This window comes from Ambystoma mexicanum, chromosome 12 (genome assembly GCF_040938575.1).
Source record: "Ambystoma mexicanum isolate Mex_15411 chromosome 12, UKY_AmexF1_1, whole genome shotgun sequence".
Taxonomy (NCBI): domain Eukaryota; kingdom Metazoa; phylum Chordata; class Amphibia; order Caudata; family Ambystomatidae; genus Ambystoma; species Ambystoma mexicanum.
The window spans coordinates 766,026,596-766,052,345 of NC_090936.1; the positions used below are offsets into that span (position 1 = coordinate 766,026,596).

The 25,750-nt window shown below is 41.9% G+C and overlaps 1 protein-coding gene across 2 annotated transcripts in view; it reads right to left on the bottom strand.

The window, feature by feature from the left end:
* Positions 1 to 17,835, bottom strand: part of KERA (keratocan) — a 282,789-nt gene extending 264,954 nt beyond the window's left edge. For both annotated transcript variants that reach the window (XM_069629264.1, XM_069629265.1), the window contains exon 1: positions 17,726 to 17,835. The gene's annotated coding sequence lies outside the window, so the exon portion shown is untranslated. The remainder of the gene's footprint in view (positions 1 to 17,725) is intronic.
* Between the last annotated feature and the right edge of the window lie 7,915 nt (positions 17,836 to 25,750).

The following is a 25,750-nucleotide window of genomic DNA, read 5'->3' on the forward strand; positions in this document are numbered from 1 at the left end:
ATTGCAGTAGTCCAGTTTGGATTGTATGAGGGCTCTAGCAAGAGTGAGGCAGCTATTAGAAGATAGAAAGGGTCTACTGACCCTAATAAGCTTGCCGGTGTAGGCGGAGGCTGAGGTGATCATGTTAGTTTGTTTGGTGAGGTTAGAATTGGCATCAAGGTAAAAACCGAGAGTTTTCACACTTTTGGCAATAGGGATGGTGTGACCATCGATAATGATGTTGTTGTAGTTGGGATTGAGTTTAGCTAGGTTGCTAGGGGAGCCAACAAGGAGGAGCTCCATCTTCTCATCATTCAGGCAGAGGCTGTGAGAGGCCATCTATGCCTGAATGATGGAGAATATTTCGTTAATCCGGGTAACATCTGCATGGTAGTTGCCTGTTATGGTGAGAAGTATCTGAGTGTCATCTGCGTAATTCGTGTAGGTGACACCCAGACAGTCCAGTTGGTCAAATAGTGGCTTTGTAAATATGTTGTACAAAGTGGGGGAAATGCAGGAGCCTTGAGGGACCCCACATGAGGTGGGAATGGGGTCTGCTGCAGCTGTTGTAGAGAAACCTGCATGGTTCTGTTTGCCAGAAAGGATTGTATCCAGTGACGGCTGAGGGGGAGAAGTGAGCTGCGGTGGCTAAGTGGCTACAGAGGATATTATGGTCGGCCAGGTCGAAGGCTGCTGAAAGGTCTAAAAGGAGTAGGATCGTGGCATTACCTTTGTCTTTGATTTCATCAATCTGACTTTTGAGATCAACAAGGGCAGTTTCTGTTCCATGTTGAGGTCTGAAGCCAGATTGACATATTCCTAACAGTTGGTTGGATTCCAGATATTCCTGAATTTGGATGTAGGCGACTTTATCCAGGATTTTTTACAGAAATGGAACAGTGGTGATGGGTCTGTAGTTGGTGGGTATGGCTGGATCTAGTGATTGTTTTTTCAGGAGTGGGAGAACCATGGGAACTGAGTTATTGGTGAATGATAGGTTAATAGGTTTAGTAATGAATGGGGATAGGTCTCTAGCTGCGTCTTTTATGATCTGGGCAGGACAGCTGTCCCCTTTGCAGTTCGAGGGTTTTAGGGAGGTGATCGTTTTTTGAACTTCTGCCGTAGTTACTTTCTTGAATGTGAAGCCAGATTTGGTAGCGAGGGGTGTTGGTGAGCTAAGGTAGGTGGGCTTGTTGTTGGAAAGTTGTTGGCGTTTGTCTTCAATTTTAGATTGGAGACCTGTAATTTTGTTGTTGAGGGCGTTTTGGATGCTGGTACACCAGAGTTTGTCTTTTAGGCAGGTGTCTGTGGGTGGGCTGGGATTTTCGAGTTCTTTTAGAATTTTAAATAATTCTTTAGTGGAGGACCCTGCCTGGTCAATCCTGACGTTGTATGCATCTTTTTTTGGTGCAAATTATCTCACTTTTGTAAAGGGAGGATATATTCGTAAGATTTGATTTATTTTCGGCCGAGGGATTGGTTTTCCATGTGAGTTGTGCCTTGGCTTTCTTTTTCCTAAGTAACTTGAGTTCAGGGGTGTACCATGAGTTCAGATGAGCTCTTGCTTTATCTTTACGCAATTTCAGAGGGGCAATGGTATCCATCGCCTTGGCCATGGAGTTATTGAAGGTGTCAATCATTAGGTTAAGATCAGCATTGGCTGGAAGTGCGTTGATGGTAGGTAGGACCAGGGGTAGTAGGGCCTCAGTAGTGATGTTGCGTTTGTTTCTGGTAGGGCAGGCTGGTGCCGTGGGGCACTTTTTGGGTACTACATGATTAGTGTTAATCTCCAGAAGGATAAGGTAGTGATCCGTCCATGCCAGAGGTTGGGGGTCCTTGCAGATTGTGTTGCAGTTTTAGGTCGCCACCCAGTCGATAATTCTGCTCTTCTAGTGGGTGGGGAGGATATTGAGTTGTGCAAAGCCATGTTCTGTTAGGGCGTTAGCTAGGGATGCAGCAGGTGCGTCATTGGGGTCACGGTAACCAAGGTTAAGGTCTCAGAGGATGATAAAATTTGCGCAGACAGCTTGGAGTTTTCGGCAATGAAAGATGTTATGTCTTCTTCAAAGACCCCGGGGGGGCCTGGTGGTCTATATATGAGGTGAAAGGTGATCGTGCGTGTGGGGGAGGTTTGCAACTTGATAGTAAGTAGCTCGCAGGATGTGAATGATGCTGAGCAGACTGATCTGAAGCCTAGGGAAGATTTAGAGTTGATAGCTACACCTCCTCCCCTGGCGTTGGGTCTATCAGCTCTGAGGATAGAGTATTTGTCAGGGATGGCTAGCGATAAGTAGGGTCCGGACGCTTCATGGAGCCAGGTTTCTGTTAAGGCTAGGAAGTCTAGATCATTGGTGAGAATGATGTCAGAGATTTCTGTGGGGTGGGCAGTGAGGGATCTGACATTAAGTAAGTCACCTTTTAATGGGAGAGGTTTGGGCTTGAGGGGTGCCTTGTGTTTCTTGATTGTTTTAGTGTTGGAAATGGCAGTGGGCTTGTTAGCTGTGACGGGGAGCCTGTTGCCTAGTCTAATGTTGCGGGTTGTGAGGTTGGGAGTGATAGAGGAGGTCGGTCGAGGAATCTTGGGTGTGGCAGGAGGCTTAGCGTTTAGTATGGTGAGGTTGGGTTTGGTAGGGGATGGGGTGCTGCCTAGGTCACTTGGTCTGAGATGGCTGTGGGTTATATCAGCGTTGGCTGGGAGGTCAGTGTTTATAGGGGAGGTAGAGTGCGTTTGGATAGCGGAGCTGGTTGGATGAGTAATATAGACTGTGGCTTGCCGGTAACTAGTTTGGTCTGGGTGGAGGCAGGCCTAAAGGGCAGCACCTAGAAACAGATGATGTACTTAGGCTAAAATGCAGTTGGGCAGCACCTAGATTCTGAATAGTACATTTACCTATTGGTGAAGAGTATATCTGAATGTGCACATGCATCAAGAAACCTGCGAAAGGATACCCAAAGCCATAGAAGGATGAGAACAAGGCTGTAAAGGTATCCCAGAAAATATATCAATTCAGCCACCTTTACAGAAGCTGCTCAATGCAAGCAGGCACATGGCATCCCTGCTAGGTTTATCATGTGTCTCTGAGGACATTCTGCTGCACACTCAGTACTACCAGTAGAACCAACAGCAAAGTATGTCACTCAATGTATAACTGTGATGTTTATAAGTAATTTTTACATTCATTATATTTTAAATACTTGGTAGGACTTTTACTGTGAAACAGTGCTTCAGATGACAGCGGTATATCTGTATCTATACCCACAAATCTCAAAATGTTCCTATGAATTGTACAGTCCAACCAACTCGACAGAGGTAAAAAAACATTTAAAATGACCTCGAACGCAACTGGCAAGACCCATGGCCTAAACTAAACGCACAAAGGTAATATTGTGTTTGAACGCCCAATCCATTGCTCAATTTTATTCTTCGAGTGTTGGGCATTTCGAGCAATTGCACAAACATCAATAATGTAAACAATATGTACCACTTCATTTGTTAAAAAAAGACACCTGCATTGTACAGCTACGAGGAATGTTCATTGCTAACCACACATGAATGTTCAGGGTTGTCTTTATCCATTACTCCTTTGTGAGAATGCACAGCCAAACATTCCAAGAACCTTCTCCAGCTGTCTCTACTTTACAGAGGTTTGTATGCCCAGGCAGAGTTTACAATGTTTGCCTGTGATTTTGCCATATTGGCATTCCAGCCCAAAGGATTGGAGGTGAATCTGCTGCAGCAAGTAACTTGCCTTATTTTCATTTTACACCCTGTTAACACCAGAGCTGTAGCCATGAGAAGGGGGTTGAGTTATTTGTATTCAACATTTTAATACTGTATAAGAATTGTCTGTACCACTTGCAGATATTTCATATTTAAACCTTATCATTTGACAAGACCAGATGTAGAAATGTAGTTATGTTGCAATAATAGTACAGACTAGTCTGGGAGCTTCTCATAGAAAACCTTCATATTTCAGCACGCTTTTTGTATTGGTGTATTTTAAAAAACTTTGCTCCCATATTTAGATTTATAGTGTGTTTAGACATTTGAAACTCATTGTAGTCAGGATGTTGCTTGTCAGTCTAGCATGTTGTTGCTTTTTACGTGCATAGTGGCAAAAAGCTGATTTTACTGAATAATTTGTTTAATACATTTTTAAATTGCGCCAACTTTAAAAAATATGAAATATCATAGTTCAGTGCTTCATGGGTCCTGGGGGCCTCTTTCTTCTACATTATTGTGTCCCCTTTGTTGCCACACAGTGTTTAAGAACTACAATTCCCTTTGGGATTGTAGTCTTCTCACAGTACTTCTAGACACGTCAGGTGTGTCAGCGCCGGCGTGTCTGGGATGGTTTGTGGCTGTGTATTTGAACACCAGCCACACGTCCCTCTGGTGAAACTTTCATACTTCAGCATGCTTTTTGGGCTGGTGTATTTTAAAAAAAATTCTGCTCCCGTATTTAGATTTATAGGGTGTATAGACATGTGAAATTATTGTAGTCATATGGCTTGTCAGTCTACAATGTTGTTGTTTTTTACGTGCATAGTGGCAAGAAGCAGTTTTTACTGAATAATTTTTTTAATACATTCTTAAATTGCGCTGACTTTTGAAAAATACGAAATACCATAGTTCAGCGCTTCCTGACTCCTGGGGGCCTTTTTCTTCTACATTAGCATGTTCCCTTTGTTGACACGCTGTGTTTAAGAACTGCAATTCCCTTCAGGATTGTAGTCTTCTCACCGTACTTCTAGACATGTCAAGCACATCTTCGCCGGCGTGTCTGGGACGGTTTGTGGCGGTTAGTGGAGGTGAGTACCTGTACCTGCCACTTTCTGCATCATAATTCATACTTGTTCACTTATTTTACATTTTCTACTGTCCATTATTTAAAATGATGAACTCCTGGTGTGATCTTGTAACGACCATCCAACACAATCGTAGAAGCAGGCTAAAAACTGCATCATACGACAACGACATGGAAAATCCCCCAACTGATTTAAAACCCATGATTGCCTCATCCACATTTGCAAATCTCATTTCTGGTCAAACTGAGCAGGCTATGGTATCAGAGCCCATATCTCAGTCCTCCATCATGGTTACAACATTACCGAGTAAGACAATACCCAATGATAAAACATTGAAGTGCATGCTACTGAACACACCTTCACTAGTTAAGCACTGTCATGAGGTGCTGCTCTTATTGTGCAAAACCCAAATGGATATTTGTGCACTGACAAAAACTTGGGTCCATGATGCTGCTATTCACTCACTCCAAATGGCAACCCCGTCTGGATATATGTTCTTTTATTCAAATAGGCAAGAAAAACAGGGTGGGGGAGTGGCCTTAATCTATAAATCTATTCTTAAATTGCATAAATCAAGTAAACCCATACTGGATCATTGTGAGGCACTCTTTCTCAAACTCAGCCTTGATCCAGTATCCTCTATTAATATATTGCTTCTTTATAGACCCCCTACTCACACACCCCTCTTTGAAGAACAGTTGTTGGCTTTTGTTGGCAACTCTTGTAAGCCACACTCTCCCACTATTATCATGGGTGATATCAACCTTTGGGCTAACGACCCAACGGAGGGAACTGCTATTTCTCTTGCTGAGTCTTTATCATCTCTACACTTTGTGCAGTATATTAAGGTTCCTACTCACCTCACACCTTAGACTGGGTTTTATCCAAAAACGTTCCCATCACAAGTATCCAGGTAGACATTTGTATCTGGTCGGCTCATCATCTGGTATGAATGATCACAACATCATCTCTACTGATAAGCAGTCGCTCATATCATGTATGACTAGGAACGTACGGAAAGTTACTCAAGATGCTTTTCATGCAATGGTTCTCCCATTGTTACCATCACTTGAAGAACCTTTGCCTCTTGGAGCTTTCGTAGCCAACATAAGATTTGCAGTAGACAAAGCATTTGAGATACTTGCTCCTCTTAAATCCTCCAAAAATAAAGGAGTTAATCCATTTTATACTCCTTTCACACCCCAGATAATTGAAGCTTGCGCACAAAAATGCCAATTGGAACGATTATGGTGGAAGCATTTGTCTGAGGCAAACCTTACTACTTATAGGCTTGCTGTTAGATGTTATAAAGCCCTTATTCGTCAGACCATAGAAATACACTTTAATTCCCGGATTTCAAATGTAACATCTAGGCCAAAGGAGCTTTTTACAATCCTTCAAGAATTGAAGGGTTGTACTATGTCTTCTTTATCCCATGCTGATGGCTCTTGGTGTCAAAATATCCATAATAGCTTTATCAACAAAACTCTCACCCATCAAAATAATATCAATGTTCAGGTCAAATTATCATCTGACCACATGACTTCTATGATAATTGGCACAGGATGTGTCAGTGACTCTTCTGTCTTTTCTTTTAACACAGTTTCAATAGAAGAGGTCATTGATGTAGCCTCAAAGCTCAAACCTACTTCATGTAATGGGATTATTACCCCTGCAGCATTATTCAAAGAATATATTTCAACTCTTGCCCCATGGGTGACTACTTTCATTAATCGATCCTTTTATGAGTCATATGTCCCTGAAAATATAAAGGAGACATGGGTAAAGCCTCTGCTGAAGAAGGAAAATTTAGATCCTGCAGAGGCTGGGAACTATCGTCCAATTACAAATCTTCCTTTCATCCTAAAAATCTTGGATAAAATTGCCTACTGCCAATATCAGACTTTTGTTGAAGAAAATGATATGTTAGCTGCTCAGCAGTCCAGTTTCCAACCACATTATGGGACCGAGACCGCAGTGTTAGACTTGAAATCATATATTGCTGGTATCATGGATGAGGGTAACACAGCACTATTGTTCCTTTTGGATTGGGCGGACAGATTAATTTCGGTTGGTAAATGCACCAAAGAGGCAACGGCCTGGTTTAAATCTTTCCTGGGTCCGAGGAATATGAGAGTAACTAAGGACAATGCTTTTTCTATTACCTCTATTTCATTATGTGGTGTCCCCCAGGGGTTGTGCCTCTCGCCCTTACTTTTTAACATTTTATTCACGACTTCGTTGTGTTTTTCTGTCGGCTTTGGGAATATATTTTGCCAATGATGCCGACAATATGCAGATTGTCATCAAACTTACTGGCGAGTATTATAAAGATTTGGGGCGTATCAACTACATTTTTTCAGAAATCCAGACTTGAATGGCTATAAATTCCCTGGTTCTTAACATTGCCAAAACCGAGTCGCTTGTCTTGGGCACCCACCAGCGTCTTAAGAAGCTGGATGTAAGATACGAGAGTTTCCTGATTGGCCAACATGTTATTGAAGTATCAAAAACTGTTAAAACCCTCAGGGTCTTTTTGGAACCTCAACTGTCCATTAACCGGCAGACTAGCTACTTAAAATATTCCTGCCATTTCTACATTCAGTTTCTCTGGCAGATACGGCCTTATCTGTCAAAAGAAAATCTTCCTTTGATTGCAGCTGCGATTGTAAACTGCAAGCTGGATTATTGTAACAGCCTTCTAATTGGTACGTGCCAGGCTAATCTTAGATCTTTGCAGGTGGTCCAGAATAGTGCTATGCATGCTGTGCTTGGTCTCAAGCGCAATATGCACATTTCTGAGGCTAGGCGCAGCCTGCACTGGCCGCCTGTTCAACAGCGGTTGCAGCATAAGGGTTTGTCTATTGTGTACAAATGCCTGCAGGCCGATTTTCCATCATACCTTACCGTTAGGATCAAAAAGAAACCCACTGGACGTCTATTACGATCTAGTTGTAATATTTCTCTGGTCCAACCCCTGTCCACTTTGAAGAGAATTGGTGGGGCTAGTTTCAATCTTTGGACTCCTGCCCTATGGAACTCAATGCCAAAACATCTGGCTGAAAGCAGTTCATTAACTGTTTTCAAGAAACAACTTAAAACCTTCTGATTTGATATAGGTCATGGATAAACCCTCAAATGTTTTTGACATTCATTTCTACAACGCCATTTTTGTAACATCTATTGATTTTTTTTTGGTTGGCTTGTAGGATGATTTCTGCTGCTTTGTTTGTTTTTTTCTGGACTATTTGTTTTTGTTGTCTGTCTTCTTTCCCATTTCTCGTGTGCACCCTGAGGCCTTTGGGTTAGTGGTACAATACAAGAACACAGATAGATAGAAAAATAGTGTCAGCAGGCAAATTTTGAGAGAAACCAGATATTAGCATTGAAACCAAAATTCATTGTTCCAACCTTTTCTCACTTGTGTCCAGTTGGCAGACAGCATATGTTCTTATTTCATCCTCTACAAGATTGTTTTCGGTCCTAACCTAAAGTAGACAATTAGCTGTAAAAATTACCTCTCTTACACTCAGCTGTAGAACACACTGCCTTCTCCAAATCTTAGGCAGCAAAGATCTAAAAACACACTTTCAACTGACATAACATAGAAAATTATAGGCTTGAATAATTGGAGAGGACGCAATATTTTTCTAATCGCTGAAACCTTAAAAATGCCCTTATAATGTTATGGAGCCAACATGATGGACAAAATGCGGGCGAAGGGGCGTATTTTGGACAACGGAGACAGAGTATGTTGAAGGAGTGGACTCTGGTGAAGGTGCAGAGTCTGGCAGAAGTGGAGTAAAGTTTTTGGGGACCACTTATTTGGGCATAGGGCAGCAGAAAGCCTAAATATGCAACTGATAACAATACATTGGAAGAATAGAAGGACAAATACAATTGAGATAAACCATGAAAAGAACAGAAGAGAAAAGGAGAAAAATGATCTGAGAGAGAAAAGTCAAATGTTGAACACAGCTAAAAAAGAACTGCATGAACTTATAAAAATAGTTACCCAAAATTACTTAAGGATCTCATACTGAAGTACTATCTCTGGAGTCTCCAGTGTTCACGAGAAAGGAGACATTCTCCTGGTATTTATTTTTACATAGTGGTATGGTTAGGATAGACTAGTGTGGACGGTGGACGGACTCTAATTTTGACTCTGACTAACGAGCACCTTAGTTCATTTTCTTAGGTAGGGAATACCATAGTATGGGGAACAATAAGCATTTCATTTTTATTTTAATAACATCTTGAGTGAAATGGAGAGTCAGTGCCCATGTGCTTCTTCTGACCCGCCACAATTAGCAAGCCAACAAATAACAATGTGCAAAAGATGTCAGCTCAATGGTCATACAATATTGTCTATATGTTGGGACACCTAGCAGAAACCACAGCTCACATGTCAAATGTTGTTGAATTGCACATGAACTAATTGAATTAATATTTTCAGAATTCCTAGAAATACCCATAATATTAACTTCTTTCAATAATTGAAGATTACACCTAAAGGGAAAAGACTGACTTCACTGCCTTATGGTGGAAAGCAATATACAAGCTTAAAAATGAATTCCAAAAGCAATTGTCACACATTACTAGTGGCATCAACCTCCTTAACGATTTGCAGGCTTTACCCCATGATGTCAGAGATGATGCTTACCAAACGTGGTATTCTACTGTTTTTAGTGTCAAAAACAAGTGTATAGTCTTTACCCAATGATGTCAGCAATAATGCAGGCTGAAAGAGTCCTACTTCTATTTTTAGCCTGCACACTAGGTGGCATCCGCAAGTGGTCATCTTAGAATGAGGGAAAATTACAGCCCCACTTTAGAAACCCCATTTGCCTAAAATGTTTTTTTTAAAACAGGTCAACCCTCAAAACATTGAAACATGTGAAGTAAATTGTGTCTAGATAATAACATTGTTTCAAAAGTACAACATATGTGTATATGGTCATTTTTTAAACATCTCTTAGGCCGGGATAACATCACATACAATGTTTGCTACCCTTTACATTGATTTGCATCTCTGTTTGCAATCATCTGTATAACCCAAGTCTCGCGAGGATAGCTCAGCGGCAACGTGCTTGCCTTAGACGCAAGACAACATAGAGCAACACAGGTTTGATCCCCGGGTGTGCGCTTAGAAACCTCTAGGTATTAAGCGCATTATAAATAACCTATCATATCATACCTGAGTAAAACACTCTATAATGACATAATTGTGAATGCCACCCAAACGATTAAAAACATATTCTTATAAATCTGTATCATAGCAATACATAATTCCACAAAATCATACGAAGACTTCTCTGAAAGAACAGATACAAAGTAGCACTGATAAGGAAGAAGTGAGGCTGGGGCCTAAAACATCCACTCTACAATGTTTGAACCAAACAAGACTTGCTTATTAATGCCATACAATTGGCTTCCCGTCTTGAGGGTTAAACACTATTCTACTTGGCACCATTTTTGTTTTCTGTCCATTCCTGGGGCCACCAAAGCAGGGACTATCCCAAAAATGTCATTCTGAGTGTCTCCCATGGTTATGTAATGGCTGACAACGAGGTCATTCAAATGTGTATCCCTTATAGAGAGCCTATCTTCTGTCAAGAGAGTAATCTCTCCATTGTCATGTCAATGTACTTCATATTACACATTACAGCAGCACATTCTAATGTAAACCACTCTTGCAGTGTTGCAGTTTGCAAAATCCTTTTATGTACGAAGCTTTGTAAGACCTAAATCAATCTTTTCTAAAACTACACGCCTGGCAACTTAGCCGGGGTGGCGTCCTGAAATGGGCTGACCACATAACGCCACGCTAAAGACAATTCAATTGGTGCCAAGGGTGGAGTTCAAAGCTCCTGGTGATGCACAAAAAGCCTGGCATGGCACTGAATCTGCCCTTTCTCAGAAAACGATCTTCATCTTTTGAAGCCCCCAGACACCTAGAACCGGATACTCTAGAAGTGCAAATCAAACGAACATAGAGGATGTGCTTGTTTCATTTGCCTTCCTTTTATAAATGTGCAGGTCACCTTATTCTCAAAGCTGACCTATGCATTCCTTGGAGGCTTTGCAGTAGCCCAAAAGATGTGCTGGCCAGCCGCCCTTGCATATTGAGTTTGGCAGTGCACTCTCAACACTAATGTATTACTGGCTCCCGTCATATACGCTGGTGCTGGGAGCGCATTTCACAATGACAGGCCCATCTCTGTGAAGTGTAAGCATTGCATTTCTATTCTTGTTTGGGGGATGGGGGTGTCAGCTGTCTGCAGTTTCACATTTCAAGAAACTGACTCTTTGTGTATGATGTGCATATCATCCTGCTCCTGTCCCCAGTATGTGCAAGGAAATGTGGCTCATTTCTGCGCATTTCGAAAAGAACATCCCATTTCAGAATTTGGGAGGCACACTAAAACGCGCAGAAACCCCCTGCCCCCCTCATTTGTACATGAAGAGGACGGGAAAGGATATGTTAGTGTGAGCATCTGTGATGCACACGTTCATATCCCCTTTGAGAATATGGTGCACATTTGTTTGGTGCAAGTGATGAGATGTACTTGTGCATCTCATCACTTGCACCGCAAACATTTATGAATATCTGACTCCTAATGTCATCTTCCCAGACCAGACCTCAGTATTTCCTATTGCTTTGATCCAATTATATTTGAAACATGTTATGAAAAATGGACCGTATCATTTACCCCTATTATTTTTAAAATGTTCCAGTTTAAATTATACATTGAGGAAAATAGGCGTGTCGTGGTTGACTCAATCCTACCAACTCAGGGCCTGATTTAAGAAGCGTATTTCAATGGGATTGCACCATTGTAAAATGCTTTTGTAAATCAGGCCCTCCGTGTTTTAAATGACGGCATTCATCACTGTGATTGTGCTCCATATTAACCTACTTGATGTTACCTCTTCAAATGTACAGGATAGATGACTCACCTGTCCTAGATGACTATACTCAGATATCAACCATTCAAAATGGTCACGAGGATGACCAATCTTAACAACCGGGTCAAAACATGTGCTCCTCCCTTATATTGACAATTGGAACCATACCCATTGATTGCACGTGTACAACTTTCAGTTTAGAGAAATGTCATGAATAGTTACAATGTCAAAAAATCAAGAACAACAAACCTGGTAGCTGTCTGAGTGGGGAACACAATACGTGGGTTAGTAAGTTAGTCACAGCATTTCACAATACAACTTTCAAATGTGTATTTCCGTCACACATACTATCCTTTTGCATCATAAACCTTTGGAGGGGGTCTATTTTCACATGCTCCAAGATAAGAAGTATAGCATATGTTGTAGTAAGGACTCAATTATACTGATTACACTTCCATTCTCTGATGAAACTGCAAACGTGAGCATGCTGGTAGTTAAGCTCCCCACACAGGAGAAGGACGAGTCATCTTTCCCAGCAGCTACTTTGGATTTCAGATGCCCCCCTGGGGAGCCCAACTCTGCGGATTAACTCGAAAACGTCATTGCTTCCATAAACCACATGTTCATAAACCGCACGGGGGTTGTCATCTGCATACCACAAGCAGAGGAGAGCATTCTTAACTCACAACTGGCCTCATGATGCAGGCTTTCGCCAGGGGGCATTCGATAATCGGTGGCTATGGGCGATTAATTCATTTAAGCAATGCAGTATGGGGCAGGCACCATAAATTGTTCACGCGCAGGAGAAGACAGATGGTGAATGTAGACACATCTGATTGTAAAACATGATGTATGCTTAACTCTGTATACTTTGACACGCATGGTCTCATGGTTTCTGGCTATCTATGAATCTGTCTTTGTGTTTTTGTCTTGATTAATGTAATACGGACCTCTCCATTGGGGACTTGGTTTCAATTTCAAGCCCACGTATGGGAAATGTCAGACATGTACTAATTACTTTGTCTTAAGGTGCCTGGTTTAAATATTAAAGTCCTGATTCACAGAGCATTGTTCAATTAGATTGCACTATTATAAAAACACTTTTGTGAATCAGGCCCTAGGACAACCCTACACATATTGGATCCGTGAAAAGACCCAATTAAATATATGAGGCCTTCAAGGCAGGGGCTTAATTGAAGAACAGCAACGTCTACCACTGCAAAACATACCAATTGAATGGTAAACACAGTTGCCCATGGACACAAGAGGCACATCTGACACTTAATGGTGTTATGGAAAGCAATGCAAGAAGTGTGGAGGGAGCTGGAGAGACTCTACAGATCACAGAAACTGTGTTTTACTTTGCAAGCATGCATTGAACAAGACAAAGGTGGTAGGTACATCAGTCTTTTGAAGGCTTGGCCCTTAAATTGGGGAAGGCAAGAATGATTCAACCTCTTTCCCCTGCACAGGAAAATCCATTAAGCTCTCACCAATCCCTGAGCTGTAACAATCAGAATCCCCAACGGTGAAACCTTGAGGAAGACATCGCCCTGGGCAGGGAACAGAGAGTATATGCATCTGTGAAAGAGGGGAGGCAGTGTGGGAAGGTGGATCATTGGAGCTGTGCACAGTGTAGAGGTGGAAAGAGGGAGCTGAAGGTGCAGGCATGAAGAGGTGGATTAACAGGAAGAGGTGGTGGTGCAGCCGGTGCTGGAGATACAGGGGAAGGTGGAAGGACAGAAAGGGGTGAGGGAGGAGGAAAGGTTCAGAAAGAGCTGAATGTGCAGCAAAAGGTGACAGCGCAGAAGGAGGTGGAATTACAGAGTGAAGTGAGGAAGCAGGAGAGGGCGGGAGAATGTTAGAGTAGACGAACATCGAGCAAGAAAAAGAGAGAATGAGAAGAGAAGAGGTTAGAGATAGTGAAGTTCAGGGCAAAAGGGAGAGTACTTGCAGGATCTGTAGACACAAAAGGAGGGGTGGACGAGAGATATAACAGCTAGAGAGAGGAAAGAGAAGAAGGCAGAGGTTGCCTGAATGTATTGTGACATTGGTAGTAAAGAAGAAAGACAATGGGCCTCATTACGAGTCCGGCGGTAACCTGCCGGTTTTTCCGGCTCGGTTACCGCCGGACTCGAATTACCATTCCGCCTCCGTGATTCCCGGAATTACCAGGGCATTACAACCACAGTGACCGTGGAATTCCGGAGCCGGAATTCGGTAAATCCCCCATTCCCATTGAGTCCAATAGGACTCAATGGGAATGGGGACCATGGAAAGACCGGCACCATCTTGTGATGGTGCCGGTGTTTCCACGTCCACCTGCAGGCGGGCAGTGTTAAACCCGCCAGGTCAGACCTGGCGGGAATGACACCTCCGCCTGCAGGACTCTGAATCACCCAGCATGGAAATAACGGTGGTGGCGGGTTTACCGCCACCGTTATTTCAATACCGGTTTGACTCATAATGAGGCCCAATGCCTGCTTGTCAATTGTCTGGAGGGACTGGAATTGAGAACGTGTTATATCTGTAAAGTCACATAAATTCTCACTTCACAAAGATGTTTTTAAGAAGGCTAAAACTGGCTCTGAGCTAGATCCACAGACCTGACTCTAAGTCCATAGACCTGGTGTCAGACCTCGGTATGTCTACAGACATGGTACCTGTGACAATCATCTCCAAATTAGAGCAGCCTAAACCTCAATGGTGCCTGCAGCCATAATGAATGCTCATTTCTGAAGGCTGCAATCTAAATGACCTTGATTTTTTTTTTAAGTTAACTGTTGGATTGATTAGCACATATGTATGCAAATAGTAAACATTCCTGAAACATGACCAGCAATGTATAGTGACAAGGCGCACTGTTCTGTCTACCTGTCAATCTGTCCGTACGGATATATGCCCATGTGCCCCTTTATCAGTCTATGTGCCTGATTCACTACCACTCTATTTTTCTCATTCTCTCTCACTATCCTCCCTCGACCTATCAATACCTTTCTCCATCGATTCAAATTTCCCTCCATCTGTCCATTCATTTAACCATATGCCCAGGGGTCCATCTGTCAATCATCACTAAGCCAGTCTAACTGATCAGCAATCATTCTGTCAAACCCCCTACTCAAATATCTGCAGTCCAACTTTTCATCCATGCATTAATCCATCCATCCATCCATGCATCCCTCCATCCATCCAGACAGCCATCTAAGCATTTGCATGCCAGCTATTTCCTTTGTACTTTCTTCTGTGTGGCAGTCCATCTGTTCCTTTGTCAGTCTAGCCGTCCATTGGTTCACCCATCCAGCCATGCATTTAAATGCCATCCTACTTATGATGGAATACCGCCCCCTACCTAATATCCATCATGCATCCTATTATATAGACCTCAATGACTACTCATCGATTTGCTTATCTGCCTACCGTGCTGTCTGCCCATACATGTTCTTCATATATGCGTGTCACCTACCCTGTGAATAGAAAGGCTGAAGTTATCTGCTCATGCGCTAAATGTAACACGTTCTAGTTTATACTTCCAGCAGACCTTACAGCATTGCAACAATACTCAAGTTGAACACAATGAATTAGATAATTGTGGTACCTGTCGTTGTCCAAATTTAGCCCTCATACATGATGTTTTCCCTTAATATTACATGGCCGGATTTAGATGCTGCCCGTTGCTCACTCGTGAGCAAGCAATACTCGACATCCCTTAATTATGAAGATCATTGTGATATAGTTACGATTAGCCCTTGGAGCACTGCACGTTACACACAATAACGACATTTGATTGTCTTGTACAGTGACATTCCATATGTTCGGTAGACTTCATTGATTGCGCTGTGCTCCTCAAACAAATGGTCCACAATGCGTATGTTTACAATATGTAACGTGTGGAAACATTGCTAGCACATTCCGCACAGACATAATTGTGCACGCTAATGTGGATTCCAAAGAGCTGTAGAAGCAGGCTGCAGCCAGTTAAGATTACATTTACAGCACTGTAAAAAAAAATCAGTGTTGGGTGCACGGGTGTACATATATGAAGACACATTTCCTCATATATATTAATAGTGATACGTTGAATGGGAAAAGTCTGTCTTTATACATAACACTCACACATACATAGTGATTAGAAATGAAAAAATACCAAGGTCTACCCAGATTCCACAGCCATTGCCTAAGACCTTACCCAACAGCTAAGGTGCACAGCTTGATTAAAAAAATGGAAGATGAATAGAAATGGTTTAACATGAAAAAGCAAAACTGCACAGAAAGTTTTCACAACACACAGCAAATGGGAGTTATTTTGAAGGGAACAGCCATTTGTTTCCAACAATGAATAACAATCACAATGAAAAAAAAAGTATTTCCTTTCAGCTGAGATTACTAGAGAGAATTATGTAATCCAAGTAAGCAAATGAAGAGAGCAGATATTAGTAGTGTATGTTTGTTTAATTAGCACCATAATGAGGTACAGTTTATTGTAATGTGTTTGCACTACTGCATTTTTTTATTGTGTAAAGTATTTCATTTAGGCAAGATTTGTATCTGTATTACCATCATGGGGCTACAGTGACCCCAACCTCCTTGGGGCAAATTATTTCTATTTATGTTACTCGTGTTCTTAAAATTATTATCATTGGAGGTAGTAGCAGAAGAAGTAGTGTTAGTGGTAGTAGAAATATCATGGTAGTGGTAGTAGTGGCAATGTCAGTAGCAGAGGTAGTAGTAATAACAGTAGTGGTTTGTACTGTGGCAGTAGTAATACAGTATTGATAGTAGTAGTGGTAGTAGTCGCCGTAGCAGTAGTATTAGTAGTAGTAGCAGTAGGGGTAGTAGTAGTAGTGGTAGTGGTAGCAGTAACAGTAGTATTAGTAGCAGTAGTGGTAGAAGTAGCAGTAGTATTAGTAGTAGTAACAGTAGTGGGGTAGTAGTAGTAGTGGTAGTAGTAGAAGTAGCAGTAGTATTAGTAGTAGTAGCATTAGTGGTGGTAGTAGTGGTAATAGTAGCAGTAGTATTAGTAGTAGTAGCAGTAGTGGGGTAGTAGTAGTAGTGGTAGTAGTAGAAGTAGCAGTAGTATTAGTAGTAGTAGCAGTAGTGGTGGTAGTAGTGGTAACAGTAGCAGTAGTATTAGTAGTAGTAGCAGGAGTGGTGGTAGTAGTGGTAACAGTAGCAGTAGTATTAGTAGTAGTAGCAGCAGTTTTAGATGTGGCTGGAGTTTTAAAGGCTAGGACACCTATCGGTGGTGAAAAGAATGCATTTGCCGAGCAAATTAATTACCAAGCCAAATATGATTTAATTTAACACGAGGAACATAAAATAATAAAGCATGTGTTTTGCATGCTCACTTCACGCGAGATCCACGAATTCAAATCTCTACTCAACGCTCGTGCACGCCAGCACCGGTGCTCCTCGAAGTACATGCGAACTGCATGCATTATTCTATTGCGAGGTAATTCCCAACTACACCCACCAGTAATGTGTCCAAGCCTGGGTGCAAACCCGTGTACCAGCCCACGTTCAACTTGGGAGTGCAGGTTATGAATTACCTCGGCAAGCGTACACTTGTTTACTGCCCTATTTTCGTTTTACTTAATTGGTTTCAAACAATCCTTTAAACATGACAATCTGACAGATGTGAAAGACGCTTAAAGAGATGCACATCTGGAATTTCAAACAGGAGCCATGCCAGATTCCTGGGAGAAATTACACAATACCGGTCTCGCACGGCATTAACAAAAGAAAAGGGCATTTAAAATAATGTATGGATTGTTCTGGAATGAACACATACGGTAGGTTTCTAGCGGTATCTACACTTTGACAGTGATCACCTGCATGTGGAAATCCTTGGCTCCTGGAAGATTGTTTTGTCGTAGTCTTCGGAGACGTAAAAACACATAAAGTGGCACTCCCTCCCTCCCCCAGAGTAGTGTCCCCACCCCAGCATGCTGCTAGAAAATGCACCCCACATACCTTGGTAATAGTATCTAGCCATCATTGCAAGGAAAGAGTTATTTATTCTCAAACGTACCTCACTTTTCTCGCACCTCTCCCTCTTTGCTGTGGCCAATGGTATTTGTCTGCAACGGTTTATCCCAGGCTACACGTCTTGTTTTATGAATACAGCCTGATATATATGCGCCAGCGACTACACAAGTTAACCCTTCCAGCAGCTAAGGACACCTCATTACCTAAGCAAAAGAAAAGGCAGGCTCTTACTCACTTTAATAGGATGTCGTTGCTTAAGGGCATGTTCCTTCAAACTAAATACAATGTTTAAAAGATCCCAAGGTGGAATCCAGTATACGAAGTAGGTAAAATGAAATGTGTTTTTTGAAAAAAGTACAAGTGACATTTTACACAATTTAAGAAGATATATTTGAGCAAAATTCTTCTGATAAATGGCGACATAGGATAACAAAAGAAAAAAAGGGAGAGCCATCTGCCTCGGAGGAAATCTTTTATTTGATTCTGATAAAAAACAGATGCAAGTATGTTGTTTAAAAGAGCACATCATGCCTTACTGATGAAAAGCAGATAGTAGATGAAATAGCAATTAAATAATTGTTGGAGGGGGTGCAATAAGAAATAGCAGTATATTAATGAATAGGGATTGTGTATTTCACAGTACCAGATGTTTGTGTATGAAACAACAAATTCCATTGTGTAAATCACTTTCATCAAGTATTTTAATTGGCCATCTATTGGTAAAAAATGATATTCATTGATATCTAAACTTTAGTAAATTATGTTTATTCTCAAAGTAATACCTGACCTATATGTGACTTTAGTTCAATAGTGTCTTAACCACATACATGTATGCATACTGTTATCAAAATAATTGAATTCCGGACTGCAAATGTAGGTACTAACAGGTAACAGAGTCACTTAATAATTCATTGCATTGTAAGAAAATACACTAACAAAGTATGCACATCTGACCAAATGAACTCCGCGCGCAGAAATGGGGGCATCTTTTACCTGATGCCAATACGCTTGCCTCAGACCCCTTATCAAAGTGAGAAGTGCATACTCATTACACTTCGCACCTTCGCATAAGCGCTTGCCTCACTTCCCAACTAAGCATCCTCGCTTCAAGCTTGCACATCCCCTCTCCATCTTGTCATGTGGTATTGTATTTATTTGTATAGCGCTCCAAGCCATAGGGCAACTGGGCACATTTCTCGGTACATGAGTTACAGTATTTACAGTTACAGTCATATTAGTGAGCAACATTTGTACATTTAGCAGGTAATATGAGTATCACTTTCATATTTACAGTTTTAGTCATATTCATCAACATTTGTACATTTAGCAGGTGATATGAATATCGCTGTCATATAGTCCCCATCTATACATCCAGAAATGTGCATAGTATTTACACAGTAGTGCTGGAGTAAAGTGTGAGTTCAGACTAGTGGATTGGGTGGCCGGCTCAGCGTGATTAGTTTTCATTCAGCATGAGCCAGGATTTGGCTTCTTTTCGGAATTTGTTGAATAAAGGTTCTAGTCTAATGTTTGGGGATAGTGTGTTCCAAGTTTCGACTGCGAGGACTCGGAAGCTTTTTCCTCCTGCTTTTTGCAGTTTAGACCTAGGAATGATCAGGTAGTTGGACAGGGATGATCTGGTTTGTATGCCTAAGGAGTTCAGATTGAATTTGTTGCATAGGTATGTCGGTGCTTGGTTGTATATACATGTATGTGTGAGTGTGAGGGTCTTGAGCTTCACTCTTTGATTAATTGAGAGCCAGTTAATATTGCGCCTCAGCTCCGAGATGTGTAGCTTTCTCGGGAAGTTGGTGGCTGCTCAGAGGGCATTGTTTTGGTAGATTTGAAGTTTGCGCAGGTTATATTGACTTGTGCCTAAGTATAACGTGTTGCAATAATCTAGTTTGGTTAGTACCAATGGTCTGGCCAGAGTGATGCAGTTGGCAGGTGTAAGGAAGGGTCTACAGGCATTGATTAGCTTGCATGTATAAGCAGTAGTGGATGTTGTGGTGCTGATTTGTCTTCCTAGTGAGAGAGTGGAATCGATATACATACCTAGTGTTTAGACGTCTTTTGAGACTTTGATGTTATTGCTGTCAATGTTGAAGGTGTTGAATTTGTTGTCCAGTTTGTTAATTTTAGCTTGGGTGCCTACTAGTCTTATCGTCCTTAAGGCAAAGGCCATGTTGTACCATCCAAGCTTGGATGATAAGATGAATGTCATTGAGTCGTTGTGTGTCTACCTCATGGTTGCCTGTGATGTGGATGAGGACTTGTGTGTCATCAGCGTAGTTAGTATATGAAATGCCTAGCTGGTCAAGTATATTGAATAGTGGTTTTGTGAAAATGTTGAAGAGTGTAGGGGAGACACATGATCCTTGTGGGATCCCGCACGTGACTGTTGATGGAGAGGCCGTGGCTGTTGGTGCAAATACTCTGGTTGTTCTATTGTTCAGGAATGATTGGATCCATGTAATGGCATCATTTGAGAAGTGTGTTGATGAGGAGAAATGGTTACAGAGGGTTGTATGGTCAACAAGGTCAAATGCCACTGATAATTCTAGTAGGAGGAGGACGGCAAGGTTGCCTGAGTCTTTGATCTGTTCAATTTGGTTTACTAGATCTATCAAGGCCGTCTCTGTTCCATGTCTTGGGCGGAATCCAGATTTTCTTAGTCCTAGCAAGTTGTTGTATTCTAGGAGTTGCTGGATTTGCAGGTAGGCTGCTCTGTCAATGATCTTCAGGAGGAAAGTTACTGTGGTGATTGGCCTGTAGTTAGACGGGTTGTTTGGGTCCAAAGTGGTTTTCTTGATGAGGGGCATGACCCAAGCATCCTTAAGGTTAGTGGGAATGGAGTTGGACTTGAAGGTGGCGTTGATTATTGAGGTAATGAAGGGGGTAAAGTCCTTAGCTGTCTCTTTTATGATAGGTGCAGGGCAAGTGTCGCCCATGCATCTAGAAGGTTTGAGGCTAAGAATAATTTCTTCTACTTCTTTGACGCTAAGTAGGGTGAATTTGAATAGTTTGCAATGTTCAGGCAGCGGTGTAGGTGCTAAAGGTGAGGGAAGATTGTTGGTTAGGATCGTCTTTTTGGACTCGATTTTTCATTGTAGTAGTTCAATTTTATCTGATAACGCTTTCTGGATATTTTGACACCATGTGGCGTCTTTAGTAGAGGTAGGCGGTGGAGTAGGTGATTCAAGTGCTCTGAGTATGGTGAACAGTTCCGTAGTTTTAGATTTTGCGTTCTGAATATGGTTGTTATATGAATCCGACTTGGCTAGGAAGATAGCCGATTTGTAATTTGATGCTGCTGAAAGGTAGCTTTCTTTGTTCAGGGGTGAAGGGAGGTTTTTCCAGGTTGTTTCGTCCGCTCTTTTGATGTTTCGTAGTTATCTCAAGTGTGGTGTGTATCAGGTATTTAGATGGGCAAGGGGTTTAGTTTTACGAAGTTTTATAGGTGCTATTTTGTCAATGGCATTTAAGATGGTGGTATTGTAGAGGTTAACCAGCTGCGTAGGGTCTTCAGTTAGATTGGTATCTGTGACCACCTGTAGGATAGGTTTCAATAGTGGGAGTAGCTTAGAGGCTGTGACATCTTACTTTAATAGGATGTCGTTGCTTAAGGGCATGTTCCTTCAAACTAAATACAATGTTTAAAAGATCCCAAGGTGGAATCCAGTATACGAAGTAGGTAAAATGAAATGTGTTTTTTGAAAAAAGTACAAGTGACATTTTACACAATTTAAGAAGATATATTTCTATAAGATTTCTGGCTGATCTAGGAGGGGCTGTTAGTTTGTCTTGCTTAGTGGTGTTCCTTGGAATAGAGAAGATGATAGCATGATGGTCAGTCCATGCGAGTGACTGGTTGGCGGTAACAGTGGTATTGCAGTTACAGTCAGCTATCCAGTCTAGTTGTCTCCCTTTGGAGGTAGCAGGTTGCAAGAGTCTTTGGGTAAAGCTTAGGTCTGAGAGGCTGTCATTGATTACTTGTGCGTTTTTTGTCATTAGTGTCAGAAAGGCCCAGATTGAAGTCTCCTAGAAGGAGGGTTTGTGAATTTGGTTCGGAGTTATTGGTGAGCAATATTGTGATGTCTTCTTTGAAGGAGTTGAGAGGGCCCCGGGGTCTGTAGATCAGGTGAGCTGTGATGGTTTATGAATGGGATAATGGTAGTTTGAATGATAGATGCTCTGTGGAAGGGAGCATTGGGCTGGGGATTTGTCTGAGGCCTCGGGCAGTTTTGGCGATAATGGCAGCCCCTCCACCTTTGGAGGATGTTCTCTCTTGTCTAAAGATAGTGTATTGGCTTGGTATGGCTAGCGAGAGGAGCGGGCCTGAGTCTGGGTGGAGCCATGTATCTGTGATAGCTAGGAGGTCTAGGTCATTGGATAGTAGAAGGTCATTGATATCCAATGCATGAGCTGTTACTGACCTGGTGTTAATGAGGCCTCCTTTCACAGTCCCACTGATGCTATTTGCAGGCAATTGGTTGCTGTCATTTTTATTAGGGGTGTTCAGTGAAGGCTGAAGGTTGTTAGGAAGGTTAGTCTGGAATTGGTCATATTATGCTGTTGCTTAAGGGAGTGGTTGGCAGGTTCCTTAGGGTATCTTTTGTTGAGTCTATGACCTAATCTAGCGTTCCTGATTATGGTAGGACACGGTATATTCGGTGTGGGTTTCCTGGCAAATAGGTTGATCCATTCTTGCAGTGCAAGGTGATTGTGGGCTGGTTCGATTATCGGGTTTATTACTCATTTGTTTAAGGTGTGGAAGGAATGAGGTGGGCTTGATGTTGGCTGGGCATGGTAGCATGGTGGCCATGGACATTGTGTGGCTACAGTTTGACTTTCTTTGTAGGAAAGTATCGCCAGATTGAAACATTGTTGTGCTGCTGCAGGTTTGAGATTCTATTGTGTTTAGGAGGTTGTTGCAAGAGATTATGTGTAATAATATGTTATAAACAGTCAGGCAGGATAGTATCCTGACTGATTTGATGGGCAGAGGGGCCATGGATAAATTGTAGTGTGCAGGCCAAGTACGGCGATCAGCTAGTAGGTAGTGCTAGGCTGAAAGTATATTACAACAACATACTTTGTTGCAGTGCGCCTTAAAGGCTATGTAGCTTCTTCTTGCAATGCATCATGGGGTTAACTTGTTGATAGGCAGATGAATACATCATTCATAGCTACTGCCCCTCCCCCAGCCAAATATCGAACAGGTGAGAAATGTTACTCATTAAGGCGATTGTACCGCCCTTATCCCAGGTAGGTGCAGCAGGAAATGGACTTAATGTAACTAATATGGCGAGAATAAGCAAACTCACTGTGAACTCAAACATGGGCATGCAATAGACATGGAGAAGCAAATATGCACTTGCCAAAAAGGAGCACTGACACTCAAATATGCCTTTATACATGAAGAATATTGACTGTAACCATAAAGACATGAAGAACATAACATAAACAATATATAAGCTAAATGTAGCACGAAAGACACATGTATATAGCTCACTAACATAGAAACGCGTCAAGTACTAAGCAGCCATTGTTTTCAAAATGGAAGCAGCAGCACACATTGAAATGAATGAAAGGCCTTGAGGCTTCATGAAAACTCAAACTAATGAATTTACGGAAATACAGACCCGTGCAGGGCACAGACAGTAGCTGCGTGGACCCACCCAAAGTTACTGAGAAATTAGGGCACCCCTGGATGGCTCGGAGAGACCACGAGATAATAATTCCCAGAGCACAAGAAAGAAGATTAATTAAAGAACAACCAGACTTTGAATGCCAGGTGCATAATAATTATCAGCTAAAACCTTCATAGGGAAAGCAAAAAACCAAGTTCCTAGTGGCCAAGAAAGTAATAACACACTTGTATTGGCTAAAATCCCAATACGTTCAGGGTGAAATAATTCAAAACATGTTCCGCTCACATGTGACCCATAATTCAAGAACACTGTGTATTCATTAGTCCCAGACACAGATAGGGCACCTGCCTAGACTCCCCACATATTCTGTGAAAGGAGGCGCATCTCAGCGCCTACTCCTGTCTGGCTCATGTGTTGACGACCTGTCAATTGCCCAAAGTTTGTCAGTTAGATGCCAACCAAAGAAAACCCTCAATGTTAGTCCACCCAGTACATGTTGCATAAACCAATCGCATATTGTAGAGATTACATGTATTCAATATTATCAATTTAGAGCTGGTCCCAGGTGGAGCCATCAGATATGTTACATCCAATTAGAAGATTAACCCCTATTTAATACATATATATAGTCAATTCCCTTAACCAATTGCTTACCCCACAGGTTTTTGTAACTAAGATTGTAGTATGACCTCAGTAGTAATGTGTTTTCAATTCATAATCTGTTTTTTGCATGAGAGCTCTGAGAGAGGTACCAGAATCCAATGCTTGAATGCTATCCATGCTTTATGTTGGATTGTTAATAAAATAGGGTTTGCCATTCACTTTGATTATTTACATCATTGAGTGCAGGATTTCCTTGCCTCCCATTTCTGATTAAACTGGGGTTTTCTAGACCATCTTAAAATATTGTCGTGGATCAGATGGTTGTGGCCAGAGCACTCCGATTGTCAAAGTTTCCCAGCCATGGCCCAAAGACTGCCAGGTGATCTGTAGAGACTGGTATCACGCGTGAACTGAGAGAGGTCGGCAGGAGCCCCCTTGGATACATTCCTGTCAGATCCTCGCTGGGAGTCCCGTTTGGCGTAGGACATCTGCAGATTGGGGGAAGCTCAATACTGAAGTCCTCGGTAGATCCACGGATGTAAGTATATATAGCGTTGGCCTGGTAAAACGGAAATGGGGGGAGTGAAGAATTTGTATGTTGGGGGAATAGTGGTAAAATAAAGGATTAATGTAGATGGGTTGCCTGGGACAAGGTCACAGAAGATTATGCAATACACCTCGTAGGATGTATTAACAGTAATGGGATACCCTGGGACAAGATCACAGAAGATTACATAATACACCTCTTTATCTAGTAATATTGATCAAGTTGGATTACCTCACCAGAAGTGGAGAAGACGGCCATATTGTATTTGAAGTATATTCATTTATCTAGTGATTGCTGGTGCCAGCCGTAGGTTGTATGGTGGCTTAGTTTTGTGAAAAGTGAATGTTTGTGTATATTTGTGTATATTGTGGAGGACGTGAAGCTGTGATTTGGGCCAAAGGGTGTGGTCTGGAGCGTGGCTTGCATTTGTGGTATTGCCCTGTGTTAGGCATAATCACCTGCAGTACACCAGGGGAACACTACAGGCAATTAGGACTACAAGTGTAAGTACAATTTCACCTTTGGTACAAGCCTGCACTACACAGTAAAGTGGTAGCAATGGCTGAGCAGCCAGACTTATCTCAAGAGTTTAAGTGAGCAGTAGAACAAGTTGCACAAAGGATCAACCAATACAGTGATTCAAGTAAATACTTACTCAAGGTTCTTTGGTAAAAGCATATACATTTATTTACTCAGTCAGTTAGAAAACATTACACTAGCATAAGCAGCTCAATATCACACACTAATACACCCCATAAATCCAACCGGTAAGTAAATGAACAGGTTTAGCTCCAAAATGAAGTGGGAGCAAAATGGCACTTCAAATACCTAATAAAAGAGGAAAAAGACAAGGTTATAACAATAGGCAGCCCAAATACATTCATAGGGGCAAAGGGTTGCAGTTAAATACAACCAGCCATTCTTCTCAATAGGCCTGGGCCAAAGTCAATGGTTCAGAGTCTTTTGTATAGGATAGCACAGTTTTGGTATATAACGGTTAGAGGATTTGGCTAGGAGAAAAGTTTGACGAATGTTTAGGGAAGGACAAGCCTTTGTAGTTGAGGTAAGTTTCACACACTTTCTCGATGGCCAAAAAGATTTCCGGACAGCGTTAGCACAGTACATTGTCAATGAAAAAAGCTGTAGCTGAGGCAGTTGTTCCTGGCAGTTCGAGCAGATCTCGCTGTTCCTGAGCTTCAGTCATGGGGACAAGAAGGAAGATGTTGGGAGGTTGCTGAACTGCCCAGGGAAGAGACCAAAAGCT